This window comes from Ambystoma mexicanum, chromosome 9 (genome assembly GCF_040938575.1).
Source record: "Ambystoma mexicanum isolate Mex_15411 chromosome 9, UKY_AmexF1_1, whole genome shotgun sequence".
Lineage (NCBI taxonomy): Eukaryota > Metazoa > Chordata > Amphibia > Caudata > Ambystomatidae > Ambystoma > Ambystoma mexicanum.
Window position 1 is genome coordinate 1,310,080,143 of NC_090931.1, and position 17,105 is coordinate 1,310,097,247.

General features: G+C 44.6%; 1 protein-coding gene across 8 annotated transcripts in view; it reads right to left on the reverse strand.

The window, feature by feature from the left end:
- Positions 1-14,812, reverse strand: part of SEC22A (SEC22 homolog A, vesicle trafficking protein) — a 635,166-nt gene extending 620,354 nt beyond the window's left edge. For 2 of the 8 annotated variants that reach the window (XM_069616678.1, XM_069616683.1), the window contains exons 1-2: positions 14,682-14,783; positions 14,334-14,380 (exon numbers count right to left, since the gene is read on the reverse strand). The gene's annotated coding sequence lies outside the window, so the exon portion shown is untranslated. The other 6 variants (XM_069616677.1, XM_069616679.1, XM_069616676.1 and 3 more) reach the window with 6 other exon arrangements.
- Positions 14,813-17,105: the final 2,293 nt, after the last annotated feature.

Consider the following 17,105-nt stretch of genomic DNA (forward strand, 5'->3'; position numbering starts at 1 on the left):
GCGCCACACCCGTTTCCTCCCAAAATCTTGCTCTTGATTTTGGGGGGAAAAAGGGGTGCTCCTTATCCCCCACAGAGGCAATTTGGAGGCAGGATAGCACTGGAAAGCCAGTTATGAATCTAGCATTATTGAAGGTCGTGCTGGAGCAGCTTCACTGCCCTGCGTATATGGCTCGAGAGAGTCTTGCTGCTACAATTGCAGAAGACTGGTTCTCGCCAAATCTGTTAGAATGTGACAGAGTTTATTGTAAATTGCATTGTGTGCCAGAAATGAACTGCAGGGCACACTTTGCGAACAGTGAGAGGAGCAATTCCTAGACCCAATGGCCCATTTCAGCACCTACATATAGATTATGTGGATATGTTGCAGACATGCAATGGTTACAGATATAGGATGGTCAAGGTATGTCCTTTTTCTAGATGGATCGAGGCAGGCCTGTGCATGCACCATGATGCCACATGCGCTGCCAAGTTCCTTGTGCGTTAGGTGTTTCCAAGATGGTGTTGTGCGTGAGGTTTTGGGGTCTGACAATGGACCGCATTCTGTAAATGAATTGATTGAACAAATCGTTATTTTATTATTAAGTATTAAGCATACGTTTTCCTCAGCTTATCAACCACAGTCTGTGAGAGATTACATGGATTATTGAAAGAAAGGAATGCAAGAATAAAAATATGACTTTAAAGAAGGGATGGCTACATTGCCTACCCCTTTCCTTGCATGCCCTAAGGAACCAGCCTCGATCAGATCACCATCTAACTCCTCATGAGTTGGTGACTGGATGCTGCATGAGAACCCCGCTTGCTCCTCCAACTAGGTTAAAAACTGATGCCCATAATACAATGAAGGTACTAGGTGACGAGATGCATGATTATCTATCAACAATGACTGCAAGTGTTTCTTTTATGCCAACAGGTCAAACACCAGAGGGAGTGGTCAAAGAGAAGCGACAAAGACAATCAGCCGATTGATTCAGAAGATTTATTAAAGAAACCCAGTCTGTATCCAGGGCACAAGGTGCTGGTACGAAGGTTTGTACGCACTTGGAGTACGCCCCGCTTTGAAGGTCTGTAAGAGGTGGAAGAAGTCACCCCCACAGCTGCCAAATTAAAAAAGGAAGATGAGCCTAGCTGCATTTGCATGACATCAAACCATATAAAGGAGAAAACCCGACCCCTCCTATGCATGCAGATTCGTTCAATTGTCAAGGGCAATGACAAGGAGAATGATGAGCACAGAATTACTTTAAATTGTGGGCCGATATCGTTCAAATTTGCTAAGGAATAGACTTGCAGTTATCCTGGAACTATTTTTTAGATAGGCTCAAGAGACAATGTTTTAAACTACCAGAGCTGGAAGAAAAAGAAGCATACTTTGTCATTATGTTAGCTATTGTAATAAGACTACACATTCTTGTATGCTGTTTTAACTATATATCACGGCCTTATCCTGCTTTAGTAAGAAGGCACGCGAACATCAATGTTTTTTGGCAATCCTAAGAATAATCACCTTATTTTCAGAATAATTATAGCAATCATTTTGCAGTACTCAATATAAAAGTGTGATCCATAAAGAATGACAGAGTTATATATTAAAAATCCAAACAACAATGAGGTTTCAGAATATAAGAGACTCATTGCCATCAAGAAAATCAATGGATTTTCGTGGAATAATGATTGTGATATCATTCTGTATGATGATTTGGGTTTTCCTCCTCCTGATTTTTATTGCCTTTAGACAGGTTATAAGAAACAATACAGATCTGGTAGGCGACAATAAAACATTTACTATTGTCCCCACTGAAAGCACAAACAGCATTATTTTGAATTAAAATGGGTGTTGAGGAAGACCATGAAGATAAGTATATTTCTTGATAATTCGGCTTATTAAAAAATAATCTATGGTATCAGCACATGAAAGAGGTGGGAGAGAGAGCGTCGGATGAAAGCTATGTCTGTTCCGTAATATTTGCATGCCATGAACGCAGGAAGGACATTTATTGCCAAAGAGATGCCTGCAAACGATGCAAAATGTCTCAGTCATCTAGCAGCGTGTACAACCAGAGGGCAATTCAACTGAAAATGGGCAGCTTTATATTGGCGATCCAGAAGAGCATTTCCATATGAAGATACGTATGTGAAAACAAAAAGTATGGAAAGGGGAATGGGTTGGATAAGCAAAAAAAAAAAAAAAGATATATGTATCCATCCCAGATTGGAGAACAAATAAAAATTGTCAAAATGAAGATGATGGACTGCTCAGATTTGACTGAAAGAACAGGAGAACCCGGATGCTGGGATAAACCTCAGCTATTGGTATTTGGCCGTGTTGCCACCGGTACTGAATGGGAAGGACTATTATCCTGCCCTTGAAACTTATTAAAGAAGGGACCAGTAGGCATAGTACAAATAGTGAATGTGAGATGCCTAGAATCGTGGGCCAAGTACTCCAAGTTATTAACATGGGTGGACAATGAAGCAGGACCAGTATCTATAATACCACTAAAGAATGATTCTGGTTGGAGAAAACAAACGATGTGGAGACAGATAATCGGAGTCCCAGGAATGAATGGAGAACCTGCAGTATTGATGGACCAATATTGGGAGTGTGGATCCAGAGCGTACATGAAGTTGACTTAAATTGCGAAGGAGTATGTTCTATTTTAATGGTAAATGTTCCAGCAATACTGATTCCTCAAAGTGACCTCACTATTGATGCATTTCCAAAATTGAATGAGCACCAGAGGAGGAAGAGATCACTTAACCTTCACCGGCTGAAGAGAGAGAACTATTTCTCATCAAAATCAATAAAGTCCTATGACGATATTCCAGATGAGCATAAACTGTTGAGCAAGACAGCAATGATAATGACAACTATATTTATGCCAGGACTCCAGACTGCAGTAAACGCCAAGTGGCTGTAGATTACAAAAAATGGGAGCCGTTACAGACGATCAATGCAACAATAAGTATTCAATGCTATCAGAGAAGAATTGAGAGCCATCAGGCTGATGACTCTCCAGAAGAGGTACGTCCTGGATCTAATTACAGCAATAGAAGGAGGTGGGTGTGCCAAGGTCAGGCCTTCTAGCTGTACATTTACACCATCTCATGATGGAAAGAATGGAACCCTGACAGAAGCAATAACTATGCTGACAACCCTGCATACGAAGATGGAAGATGAAGCTGATGAGACAGCAGGAGAGGACTGGTTTTCATTTCTATTGTCGTGGATTTCAACTTGCCGATGAATGCTTTCAAAATTGTTGGGAGCAATACTAGTGTTGGTATTGCTAGGATTTTGTCTCATAAGGATCATCTTGGGACAATGCCAAAAGACAGCCAAAGAAAAGCTATTAGGATGAAGATAATGGTTGATATAGATGCTGGAGCAGGTGAGGAAATGCAAAATGAGGAAAGTATGCCTATACTAGCCCTGAATGAATGTGCTTATAAGTAATTGTGTCACATGTGATTTTGTTAATTGTTATTTGTTGTATGTTTTAAAGAAAGGAAATGGTTCTATGAGAAACAGAATGTTCAACATAGAGAAGAATAAAACATGTTTTTTTATTCACAAATCTAAAACTGTGTTTTTGGTCCACAAGAGAAAAGGAATAGTTAACTCTTAGATGCTATTTTTTGGTTCCGACCACACAGTCATTTTTTTTGCAAGAGCAGGAGGACGTTTGTGATTCCTCTTTGTCTCATAATCACATTTATATGTGAGTGTGCAAGCATCAGTCTGATGTCTGCCAGTTTGCCTCGCTTTATTTTGTCTGACAACAAACTAATATTTTGCCATATTCTTTTAATCTGTCCAGTATTTGGTCTGAGATCTTTATTGGTAATCTCATCTAGCACAAGAGACGCTTCAAGGTGCTAGAGCGCAAATCCGATCAATAATCAATGAAGAATACTTGTTACCTCAGGCCCAATAAGAACAAGGGACCTTGAGAGGTCCCAGGCTGGGCCAATCAGAAGTTGACTTACAAGCCATCCCACAGCCTCATTGATATATAAGGGGTTGCAAGCATTCATTTCTTATCTCGGACCAGGATAAAGTAGAAATGCCTATTGCTGCTCCCTACCTTGAAGGTAGACTGCTGCCTGCCATAAAAAAGTCCTGGAGAACTGCTTCCCAGAAAGAGCTGGAAGAAACTGGAACTACAAACCTAAGAAAGGATGAAGAACCCCACCTGGGAGAAAGAAGTAGTATTGTTGGACATTTTAAACTAAGACTCTATTTTTAATTGTTTTTATTAATTGGACATTTGTATGGCGCCTATACAGCAGAAAGTGTTTTGAGGCGCCACAAGACAAAAGGGGAACAGGTGATGATAAACAACAAGAACAGTCCTACTAGGCATTGTGACATTTAAATCGTACAAGTGCAGTATACAAAGTGCAGGGGCGTGGGGGGAGGAACCAGGACTGAGGCAGGGTAAGTGCTAGGGAGCCCATGGACAGCAAGTGCGAAGAGAGACAGCGGTAAGGGAAAAGCGCAAGTCGGGGTGGACCAGGCTCAGTAGGCTGAGTCAGGGAAAGGTGCCTGAGGGCAAGTGCTAGGAATAGGGTACTGCGGGAGCCAGGAAGGAGGAGTGTATGGCCCCTGTAAGACTCGGAAGGGACACGGCAGCCAGTCATGGCAGCAGAAGGGGCATTAGCAGAGGAGAGGGAAGGAGGAGCTAAGGAAAGTCTTGAGGAGCTTTTGGAAGTTAGGGATCAAGCTCAAGTCTGAGAGAGGCGGGTAGGCCATTCCAGAGGGAGGCTCCTGCTGAGTTAAGATATGTACCCCCTACTCTCTGCTTGGAGAAAGGTTTGACCTGCAGAGAGTTAGAGCTAGAGGACCGAAGGACTCTAGCAGGGCGGTATTTAGGGATGAAAAGTTGGATATAGCATGGTTCCAGGCCCCACAAAATATACACAAAAGAGGAACTCCCACACGTTCAGGAACTTAATGGAGCCAAAAACTATCTGAATACACAAGGGTGTTCCTGAACAAATTAAGTTGAAGGTATCGTTTACATAGCTATCAGTAATTATTCAACCGGTAGCCTAAACAGCAGATTATGTCAAATTGTCAGTATTTGATTTTCTGGTATCTCACCAATCAAGGTAACCCTATAAGAAGGGAATAGGTACACTAATATAGAAAAATAAACTTTTTTATTTTATTGTTTGTAACAAAAAATATACCAATTTGATAAATACATAGTACAACGAAAAACATACATACACAATGCAGTTTACAAATGGGAAACACACTGTTTGACCAATTAAGTCAATGAAAACTGAGTCATACAAACATTAACAGTAGTAGAAGCACAACCACACGTCGGATTGTACATTTGGAACCAACATATGCATGCTGCAGAGGAATGGTGTAGTATTAGCAAAAAAATGCCGAGATAGCTGATAAAAATGAAACTATCCCTGGCTGACCCTTACTTGTCTAAGGGATAAAGTTAATCGAAATCAATAACACAAATCATGCACCAAACAATGAGTGCTGTGTATAAGGCCTAATTATCGGCTAGAGCGAACAACAACATAAACAATAACACACAGAATGCTGTGTATTGGGCCTAATTTTGGCTGAAGAGAACAACAACATAAACAGTATTATACAAATATTCATTTGTGAAATTGAAATGTACAATTACTTTTTAGTTTGACAGAAAATTACATGGTAATTGCACAAGCTGGCATAGATTATGTCACAGACTGAATGGGGTGTACTACGTCTTCCGCTATTAAGCGTGTATGGCCACAGTGACAAAGAGCAGGGGCACACGGCACCTGCAATTATCACGTGGAACTAGTTGGCGTTTCGGTGGTGCGTTGATGGATAGAAACCACCTTCATCAGGTACTAGGATCTTCAAGTTCAGCCTTTATGCAAGCAGTAGAATAAGAGGTCCACCTGAAATAATAATTACAGGTGACATTTTTAGCTCAAAGATTTTGCTAGAGATGGGAGATAAACCAAGGAGGATACCAATATATGGTGAAAGCATCAGGCCTCAGTGCCCCAACACCTAGCAGGCAGTGACCCCATAGATAAATATAAAAATATAGGATAGCCCTAGTAGTGTTTGGAGATAGAATCACCCTTGTGAAGAAATGAAGTATATGTACCATTTTAGATAAAGACATATAATGATACATAGGGATGCGCCAGGAGGAGGGTAAACAGATAGGTCAAATCGTACAAAGTCATACCTCAGAAGGCATATAACGTGCTTGCCGAGAGAAGAATGTCACACAGTCAGTGCATTGCGATGACATGCCAAGAGGAATGAGATCGAATCTCAATATAAGGCAGGACTGTTAAAGAACACAAATGTTGCAACTATTTGTGTACAGAAGTAGCACAATTTGTGAACCGAACGCATGTCAGGCAAAGAGTACATCGACTCACCGTATTTGTAAAAGGAAGCGCATTGCACACGTTAAGTGCAAAGGAAACAGAGAGTCGCAGCCTGTATCTGCTTCCGTTAAGCCATAGGTCAAAAGATGCGGAGGAACGCGTCGTAACTGAAACAGACGTGAAATGTTTGAGAGAAATGTTTTTAAGGTAACAGACACACTAATGAAGCATGTCATGCACAAGGACATTTGCAGCACTGGACTTACTGCTGGGGCCTCCTCCGAGGACGTGCATCCAAACATATACTGCACAGAGCTTGTTTCTGGAGCCTCCTCCGGGTGTCAGCTGATTGCCGGCAGTCTAGGAGGACGACACCCGTGTAGAGACAGAACGCTCTTCCGGGGGGCGTGGTCTGCATTAAGAGATTAACGGACATAGAGAGAGGACTGAAACTAGCAGTATGATCCACATTCTAAGATTGACGGACATAGAGAGAGAACTGAAACTGACAGTGCTGCGCCAGAAAATATGTATAGTCGGGCATATCTAACTGCGTTCAAATAGATTCAAGACATGAATAGGTAATGGTACAAATGGTGGACAAAAATAAACCAGGATATGTGTGATGCATCAACATCGAAAAAACAAAAATAAGTAGATAAATAAAAGAAAAAATTAAATTAAAGTTAAAGCACTTTACCGCCAAAATGGAGATGCCTCATTTAAACCATTGGCGATGGTATCCAATTGAAAAATCCATTGAGCCTCCTTATTGGATAAAGCTTGAGAAGGATTGGCAGAATTTTTGACAATGTCAATCACCAACCATCGTAAGTCCTCCGTGGTATGGCCATATTCCATAAAGTGGCTCACTAGCGGTGAGTTGATTGACTTGCAACGAATCCTGGAACGATGTTCCGTGATTCTGGTATGGACTGGCTGTGTAGTTTTTCCTATAAATTTGAGCCCACAGGGGCACTCAATGCAGTAAATCGCCCAGGCAGTCTTACAGTTTGAATGATGTCGTAGCTCCCAAGGTTTGCCATGCACAGAAAATGTTTTAGTCCTGACTGCAAATTTGCAGACAGAGCAGGACCCACAGGGAAAATGACCCGTCAATGGGCGGAGATCCCAACTTGTTGTGGAGGATCTTGACATTTTTTGTGAAGAGGATGCATGGACAAGTTGGTCCTTAAGGTTCTTTTGTCTCTTCATGGCGAAGATCGGTAGTGGTTCTGCTGGTAAAGATAGTTGGGCCACTGACCAGTGTTTCTTAATGGCTTTTTTTTATAAGAAAAGTATGGGGGCTATACGTGAGAGCACATACTAATTTGTCAAGTGGCTCAGTATCTTTGGGTAGTAGTAGAGTGTCCCGGGGAGTGAATCTAGCTCGTTTATATAAGTTAGTAATCAATTTTTTGGGATAGCCTCGCTGCCGAAACTTAGAGGTCAGATTAGTGGCATGATGGTCATAGTCTGCTATAGATGTGCAATTGCGTCTTATGCACAAAAACTGGGAGTAAGGTAGATTTTCTTTAAGAGTGCGTGGGTGATAGCTGTCATGATTAGCCTTATGTTGGATAAGTAGGTCAAGGAAAGGGATTTCGATGTTGCTCATGACATGAGTAAATTTGATCGTACGATGGCAAGATTTCAATCAAAGTAAAAATGAGTCAAGTTCTTGAGAGGAGCTATGCCAGATGAAAATGATGTCATTTATATAGCGCCTCCAACTCTCAATGTGTTGGCGATATGGATTGGTGTCAGAAAAGATGAATTTGGACTCAAAATCAGCCATAAAAATAATAGCAAGATTGGGGGCAAAAGCCGCACCCATTGCAGTGCCTTAGGTTTGCTCATAGAACTGGTTTTGGTATGTAAAATAGTTCTTAGTGAGAGCCAAAGAAAGCAGTTCCATGATAAATTCAATGGGTGCTTTGAATCTCAGTGCAGAATGGGTCAAATTGTTTCTTACACAGTCCATGGCCTCGTCATTTGGGATATTGGTGTAAAGTGCCCGGCAAAGCCTTGTGGATGATGCAGAGGGTCTTGGATTTGATCCTTGCAGCCACCGGGAGCCAGTGGAGAGATTGTAGGGCTGGAGTAATGCAGTGCCTGTGCTTGAAGCCAAGGTTAAGTCTTGCAGTCCTATTCTGGATTAGTTGAAGAGGGTGAAGGGAGGAAAGAGGCAAATTGAGAAAGAGGCTGTTGCAGTAGTCCAGCTTGGAGAGAACCAGAGATCTGGAGACAATGAGTTTCTGGGGGAAGGTGAAAACGGGGAGAATGCCTCTGAGGAGGTAAGCTGAAAGTGGTCCTTCTTGGCAAGGTCTGCAGTGTGAGGTGAGAAGGAGAGAGAAGAGTCGAAGATGACTGCCAGGTTTTTTGCCTCACAGGAGGGTGAATGGAGGAGGCCGATGAGGGTGGCCAGAGATTAAGGGAGGGCGAAGGAGTTCCAATGAGAAGGATCTCAGTTTTGCTGGCGTTAAGACAGATCATTAGCAGCGCACCATGCCTGAATAGCAGTCAGACGATGAGAGAGGAAGGAGAGAAGGTAGAGGAGGGCAACTTAAAGGGAAAGCTGTTTGCCATCCACATAACACTGGAAATGAGGAGAGAAGGTCTAGATCAAGTGGGCAATAGGGGCAAGGTAAATGTAGAAAAGCCACAGCGAGAGGATAGAGCCCTGAGAGACGCTGCAGGTAGAGAGTGAGAGGAGAGAAAAGGGCCCATTTGAACCTGGGCGGGCTGATGAAAGGAAAGCGGTCAACCAAGTCAGTGCCAGGTCCGTGATGCCCAGAGTATCGTGGGGATGATTTAAGGGGGTGGCATGATTGACGGTGTCAAAGGCAGAGGATAGATCAAGGAGGATGAGAACAGAAGGAGAGCAAGAGTCGAGATTAGAGAGCAAGTCGTCACGGGTGTTCAGGAGAGCAGTTTCCATGCCTCTGGCTGCTCTGAAGCCAAACTGGTGATCGTGGAGACAGTCAACAGCTTCAGTGTGGTGGGTTAGTTGGGGGATGGCCAACTTCTCCAGTAGTTTGCCCAAGAAGGGGGTAGTGGAAATATGGCAGTAGTTAGCCGGGCAGGAAGAGTCCGCAGACAGCTTTTTTAAGAGGCGAGTTGTACAAGGGAGTGCTTGAGAGGTTGTGGGAAAGAGCCAGTGGCAAGAGAGTGATTGCAGAAAGAGGGAGTGAGGGGGGCAATATTGTCCTTGATAGTTCTAGAGGAGCAGGGAAGCACCTGTTTGCAGAAGACTTTCATAGAGCAAACAATCTTGGTGACCTCACCCGGTGCTATGTTTGAGTAGGAGGGAGGGGGAGAGAAGGGCCCTGGGAGGCCTGAGTGCAAGTGGAGGAGGGAGAGGAGAGTGAGGACAGGAACTCCAGAGTTTTGGTTGTGAAGGATGGAAAGCTCTATTGGTGGTGCCTACCAGGAGTCCGAGTCCAATGGAAGTGAACTGCACCCCAGTGGCCTGGAGAGGAGGATACTGTGAAAAGTCTGAATGAGACCCCTCAGTATTGTAAGTACTCCCAAGGGATGGAGGCTAGGGGCCTATGCTCTTTTGGGTTAATGTATAGTAATAGGTTGTGATTCTTTGGCTGGAACTTTGGACTTTGTGCATAGTCTAGGGTTAGATAGCCTGGGTGCTCACAAGCCGGCTCAGGATTAGGTTTCAGAACATTTTTTTTTGTCCAACTTTTAGGAACTTTTGGTTTGGAGAGCTTAATGGGTCTGTGGAGTGATGAGGTCTTTAAACACTACATTAGACCCCCTCACTTTGTGTTGACCCATTCCTGACAAGGTTGGACAGAAATTCTTTTTTGTCATTAGAGAACTTTTAGCAACCCCATCATGAAAACTACCATTTATAAAGGCTTGACTGGGCATATTTTCATGTGCCTCACTTGTGTCATTGGTCAGACTCCATATACTGCTCAGATGCTCATTCTCATGAGCAGGAGGAACCACTGGGAAGAGCACGAACAATATTACATCAGATTCTTCACACTCTTCCCATTTCGGAGTCCCCAGCCCTACAGATAATGTTTGGACCAGTAGTTCATGTAGTACCATAGGAAGAAATTACTATAATTATGTAAGAGGTCAAATTTATCTTTTACCGTGCATTAATAACCTGATTCAAAGATGTATTGCTCACCCAAAAATCTGTTTTACAGTTAAACATATTTTTACTCGATTACAAAATATTGCCATTGGGAACTGTTTGTACTCCCAACTTTCAAAAATAGGGAGTAAAGTACTCCCACTTCAAAATCTTATCGGGGCACTGGGGGTCACACCGCACCCGTTCAGTAAAGGGCATAGGAACCCAGGTACCGCCCAAGCTTCTGTGCCTTTTGCTGCGCTCTTTGGTCTGTCTGATGTGAATTCTGTTTTGTGTGCATTGGAAAGCTGCAATGGGATCATCATTGATTTCAGCAGATTGAGCGTGAATGTATCTTTTACAGAAAAATGGACAATTTGTTCATGGCCATAGATCGCAATCATTTGAGTTCCATGGGAGGGTAAAAACAGACAAATTTTGTTTAGGCCAGGTGAGAGCCCATTGAAGCGTATAGGCGGGTAAGAGGCTTGCCAGATGTTAGGACAGATTTTCTATACTCTGGCCTGGTGGACAGATGTATAGAAGGCCAACCTATATTGTGACAGGGACATCTCTGGGAGCTGTAGCCAAACCAGTTCAAGGTAGCAGTGACGAGAGGTCTAGGCTATGTCTCAAGAGGTGGTGAGCTTGTAAAGCCACAATGAATACACACAATGGGAAACACAAATTATACTTCGGCAGTATGTATGAAAATAGTTATTTATGGCCAAATATCACTATGAAAAATGACTACTAACAGGTAGAAGTATCACACAACACTAATAATAGATTACATATACAGGGTCACCAGAGTAGGGCATAATACAAATCAAACCCCTGTAAAAGAAAGTACAAATTAGTTTATGCACTACAGGTCCACAGAGAATTAACCCTAACTACAAAAGTCCTTCCCTAAGTTGTCTGGTGCCTTGAGCCCAAAGGTTCTGGAAAAGTTCCGACAAAGTTTGTGATGCAGGAAAAAATTATGGTAGGGTTTCTGGGGTCCAGTGAACAGTGCCATGGGTTAGAGGACATTGTATTCGAACTAATAGAAGTGTCCCCAACTTTCAGAAGGCTTGCGTGAACAAGCAATGGCAAAGCCAAAGTATAGCAAAAGTTTTATAAGAGTTCGGAAAACTTTAGGGACAGTCAAGAACCACTGTAACTCACCCCCGTACTCCGATTCTTCACAGGACTTGGCAGGTCGATGGAAGAAGGTGAGAGGTTGCTTTTCCCGCCGTCAGCCTCAGTCCTTGATTCGCAGGGGTTGCAGGTTCGAGCAGATCTCCAGTCGGTGTCTTTTGCTGGTGCAAGGGCTCTCGGATGAAGATTGCAGAAAAACACCATGCCGGATCCCTCTCGGGACTGGACTCTCGACTCTGGTAAGCTGTTTCGAACAGTGGTCACCGCAGCACGGCGACGCAAAGGGACTCACTTGTCGCGGTCAGACTTTCCATCCTATCTCGGGTGTCCTTGACGCTAGGACTCCTAACTTTCGCTGAGGTAAGTCTTCTAGGACAAGCTGAGGATCCCCCAAGTTCCACCGTGGAATGGCGACGTTGGCAGCCCAAACGCAGATCTGGTCAGCCACAGGACGGTCCCAGGACACCTCCGACGGCTCTTCTTTGCAAGGTACCGAGCAGACGTCCAGAATGGATGTTCCCTCCACTCCCAGGGTCGCAGCTCCCTCGCAGGTCTGCTGAAGATCAATAGCAAGACAAGAATCCTCCAGACGGGTCTCCGGTCTCTTCACGGGGCCCACAGCTGGACAGGCATCTTGGCTCCTTCAGGATCTCTGAACAGTGGGTGCAGGGGTCCTCTTCTTATTCTAATAGCCAGGTAAGAGCCAAAACTCCCATTATCCAATAGCAGAACTAGCCCCACACACACCATAGCAGTGGTCCAATCAGGACCACACATGCATAACACCCAGACACACTGAAACCAGTTTGTGGATTGGGACCAGACAGTCCTAACCTACCTACATCCTGCCTGCAAACACACACAGCCCTCCAGTAGCCTGCCAAAACTTCTGCTTTCCCGGGCACTGGAAGTCCATATCAGGATAAGGAAGGCGGCTAAGAAACAAGATGGCCAAAGGACAAGCGAAAACCTTGTGGCATAGCCATGTTTGGTCGCTAGCGACAGTTAGTAGGTAAACGCGCTAAGACTAAAACGAAAAGCACAGAAAAATGGTAAAAAAAGTAACTGCTGCCACCAGCTTGTCCATTTAGCACACCAAATGTAACCAAACATCCTTTGAGTGTTAGTCTAGGGCAAAAACAAAAAGTGCACCCTATTGTACTGCATTGAAAAGATGCATTGTACAATGATAAAAGTTGCCGCAGGTGATAGGTTACTAAAAGTAGTAACAAAATAACTAGAGTAAGGGAAACAATTTTTCCCAGTACTGACAGCCTGGAGGACATGTCAGTTTCCCCATAACAGATGACCAGAAGACAGTGTAGTGGCTTCGCTGCACTGTAAAAAGTACAGGTCAAGATCAAAAATAAAAGCAAAAGGTTTGGGTGTCCACAAAAATGGAAGGAAAGGTACAGAAAAGAGAAATATTTTCTAACATCAGGTAGCTAAAGTGATTTGATGGCAGGTGATACACGCCAAAAGTGTGCGAGTTGAGATCAATGCATGCTTCTATGGCAGAATTGGAATGATGCACCCCAAACAACATGAGAAGTAAGTTTGTGCATAGGAACTTTAGAGAATTTCTGCATTCTGTTCTCTACTCCTAGATACATGCTCATCCGATGGTGCAGATGCAATGAAAAAGTCCTTTCGCAGTGGTGACATTCAGAATGAGGGTACGAGCATGCTCCTGCATTCTCTCACTGTTGCCTTGCAGTCCCCCTCTCTTTAACTATAGTTTATTGGTTTAAGACCCCATTTAATGTGGCTCTACTGTGCTGCAAAGCTGTGGTGCGTTTCTCTCTTGCAATTAAACCCTTCTGCTACAGTCCTTAATTCTACCGTGCTGTCAGTCCTTTTGTGGCTCTCTTATTTATACTCTCACCCTCTTTCCATGGCATCTTCTCTCTTTCCTTACAGTACCACTTAATTATACATCTCTTCCTGTATTCACTTTTTATCCTTAACAGAAGAATGCTTTCTGGCATTTGGGAGATCAGTCCAAACTTTCTATAGTCTGAAGGAAGTGGTGTTTAGCCAAGGAATACTCCAACACCAGAGAGGCAGACTCTTCACACTGTCAGATTACGTGCAGCAGCCATATATCATTCATGCCATCGAGTCACAAAAGCTGCCCACACAGCCTAGATGTCATTCCATAGCTTATTAACAAAAGAGGACAGAGAGAGAAACCACTAACTATCCCTGCCTCTCCACAAATGTTCCTAGCGGACGGTGGCGGATCTATCTAAAATTGGATAGAAAAAGAACAGTTTTTGTAGATATATTTGGCTGTGTGGACATCCTATGTCATCAACCGTGAAGGGTGATCTATTAAAGTACGAAAATAAAAATAAAAAAAACACTTTTAAAAAGTGTAGGAAACCCAAGGATAACTTATCTTTGGCCAAAAATCTTTATTATTGGCCAATATTGTAAAAACCCAAACTATTAAAAAAAAACGCATTTTAATGTAAAGACCCGTCAAAACAAATATGACGGAGAACAATTGCCTCAAAGGTCTAGGTTATTGTGGAGTCTGGAAAAAAAAAATTGCATGGCATCAATCCACGTGTCAACCGGTTTCAGCAGTTAACGGTTATCATAGGCTGCCTCACCACTATAGAATAACTCACGAATTTTCTAAGACCTGTCCAATCCGTGCCAATGTTTCACTCATATGGCATCAAATGAATTATTAGAGGCGATCTCACCTTCTTAGTAAGTGCAGAAACAGATTGCTCAATAATATACAGGTGCCCTGCAATAGAAATATACAAAATTACTACTCTATTCGTGGTATATTGCATTTACACTGCAGTAAACTTAATGCACGTGGAAAATTACAGCAAACTTTGTGTGTACATAATAGTTTAAACACTCACAGAAGGGCTATCTGGTATCCAGTCACCTTAAAATGTAACATCAGCTCCAATGTAGTGCCGTAGTGGGCTACACAATGCCTGCAAAAACACGGCAATTTCACTATAGACGGCTCCTGTATACGATAAAAGTAGTTAAACGGCATTCACATTTGACACACGAGGAAAAGGGTGACTCACCCTTGCGCGCTCGGTTCTGTAAACAAACGAAGCTATCTGCTTCCTGAAACAGCCGCTCGCTTCCATCCACAGAGCTTCGGGCATGAATCACGTGACGGTACGTTTGGGTTGATGTTTACGCCCATCTGAAAAAACGTACTCTAACACGTGATCACGCACGGGAGTCGAAATGTTACTGGGGCTGCATGCCCATGCGTTGCAACTAGGTAACAGTGGAGTTCAGTTCAAATACTGTCTTCAATGCGTGTTTTAACAATAACATTACCGTGTCCATTGTCCGTGCGTCATATGTTAATGCGATTTCATACTTGCCAACATTATGTGACCAAAAAGATGTAGGATTTTTTTAAAGTTTCAAAATAGTAATTAGAATAATGATATCGCAGGAAATGACTTCATGTCACATATGACCTGATGATATCACAGAAAATAACATTACCTGATATATGGACCTAAACAGATCACAATTATAGGTGACCAAATACTGAGTCACCTACCCTATCGTTGCCAGGCACTCGAGAGTTAATGAGTGCAGCCCCCGCCGTTGGGGAGGCGGAGTTATTGTATTGGGGAGCGGGAAGGAGGAACGGGGAGTTCTGGGTAAGGCGCGAAGGCGCCAGTTCCGATTAGAGATGAGATGAATAAAGAAGTTATTACATCCACTCCGTGTGCGCGTCCTCCTTACTGGCCCTTCTAAGAGGGTAACACTGGCGACGAGGTCTTCCAGTGCGCACCGCGGAGTCCTCCTCCTCCTTGGCAATCCGCCACACTCGTGCTCGGCAGGCCTACCGGCTCCTCCGCCGCAGGCACCTCCTCCTGCTCCTTCGGTGGCCGCACACGTGCCACCACCTTCCTCTTTCCGCTACATCGGGGACTTTACCACGTGCCCTCCGGCAACTGAAGTACGCCACGGCCTGACTGATCTCCTCCCGACGAGCTACCATCGCACATCGCCATGAGCAGAAGGGGCTCCACCTCGGGGTCCGGGCCCAGTTCACCTCAACTGCCCCGTGCGACGCAACCGATTCAACTACGCCTACCCCCACCTTTCACCATGACCCCGCAGTCCACAAAGGGGCCGCGATGGACTGACTGGATGGAGGATTTTCAACATTACGTACGGGGGTCCGGCGATGGCGAATCGCCCAACATCAGGGACATCTTCCTCAATCTGGTGGGGGGAGAGATTAAAACCGTTGTGAAAACGATTCCCGCTGCAGAACAAAACACTTTCAAGAACTTGATTAAGGCGCTAGACAAGCTCCTCATAATTGAAGTCAACCGTGACTATGAACGCTACCTATTCAACAAGTGCACCCAAATGCCGCAAGAGACGGTTGATGAGTTCATCACCCGCCTTCGGGTAAAAGGAGCGAACTGTCAATTTGACGCGTATTCACTGGAAGAAGCCATAAGACTGAGGGTCATCGAAGGGTGCCTGTCTCCGGCCCTCAAGAAACAGCTCCTGAAGAAACCTCTCACCATCCAAGAGGTGAGTGAACTAGCCCGCATTCACGAGAGGGTGGATGCCCAGGCCACATCCATGTGCAATCCGGCCCACCCCAAATTGGACACTGCTGAAACCGTTGCGGCGTTGCAGCCACCCCGCCCGGGAGATAGAGGCTCACACCCATACAGGACGCAGCCCACGCAAGCTCCTCGTCTACAGCGGCAGTGCTATCGATGTGGGATGTCGTTCCCCCATGCCGGAGCGTGTCCAGCGCTGTCACAACGATGCTCGAATTGCGGGAGAGAGGGCCACTTCCAGTCCGTATGCCGTGAGGGCATACCATTCCCGCCGGTGAGACCCCTCACACAGGCCAGGATGCCTTTCCGTCCGCCGTTCCCACAATACCACCAGCCCAGATTCGGCCAACCAGGAGGGGGACAAAGGAGTTACATCAGAGCCATCGACGAGTATCAAACCCAAGGTTACCCGATGCAGCCTGAACTACCGGATCAGCCACAGGCTCTCACCGACGAATATGACCACCCCCCGATAGACTTCAGATATGGGACTGCCTACCATGACGTGCAAGAGGCGGCATACGATCCGCCATACGACATGTATGACCAGGACGAATTCGTCAACCTGATACAGGGCACTGAAGAGGCCAGAGAGGCCCCCAAAATCCCTGTCAAGATGGGCAATCAACAGTTCCTTTTCATGATCGACTCAGGCGCCACCGTCAACATCATGGGTGAACAGGACTACGCCAAAATTCTGAACCCACCAGCACTGGAGGCCCCCCGTTCCAGAATTTTCCAGTGGGGTGCCGCAACGCCCCTACAGGCTGTGGGATGTTTTACACAACGCTTCCTCCTGAATGGCCGGCGGATCGACACGACTATCCACGTCATCCGGTCGCTCACCAAAAGCCGATGCCTCCTCAGTTACCACACGGCATCTCGTCTGGGACTAAT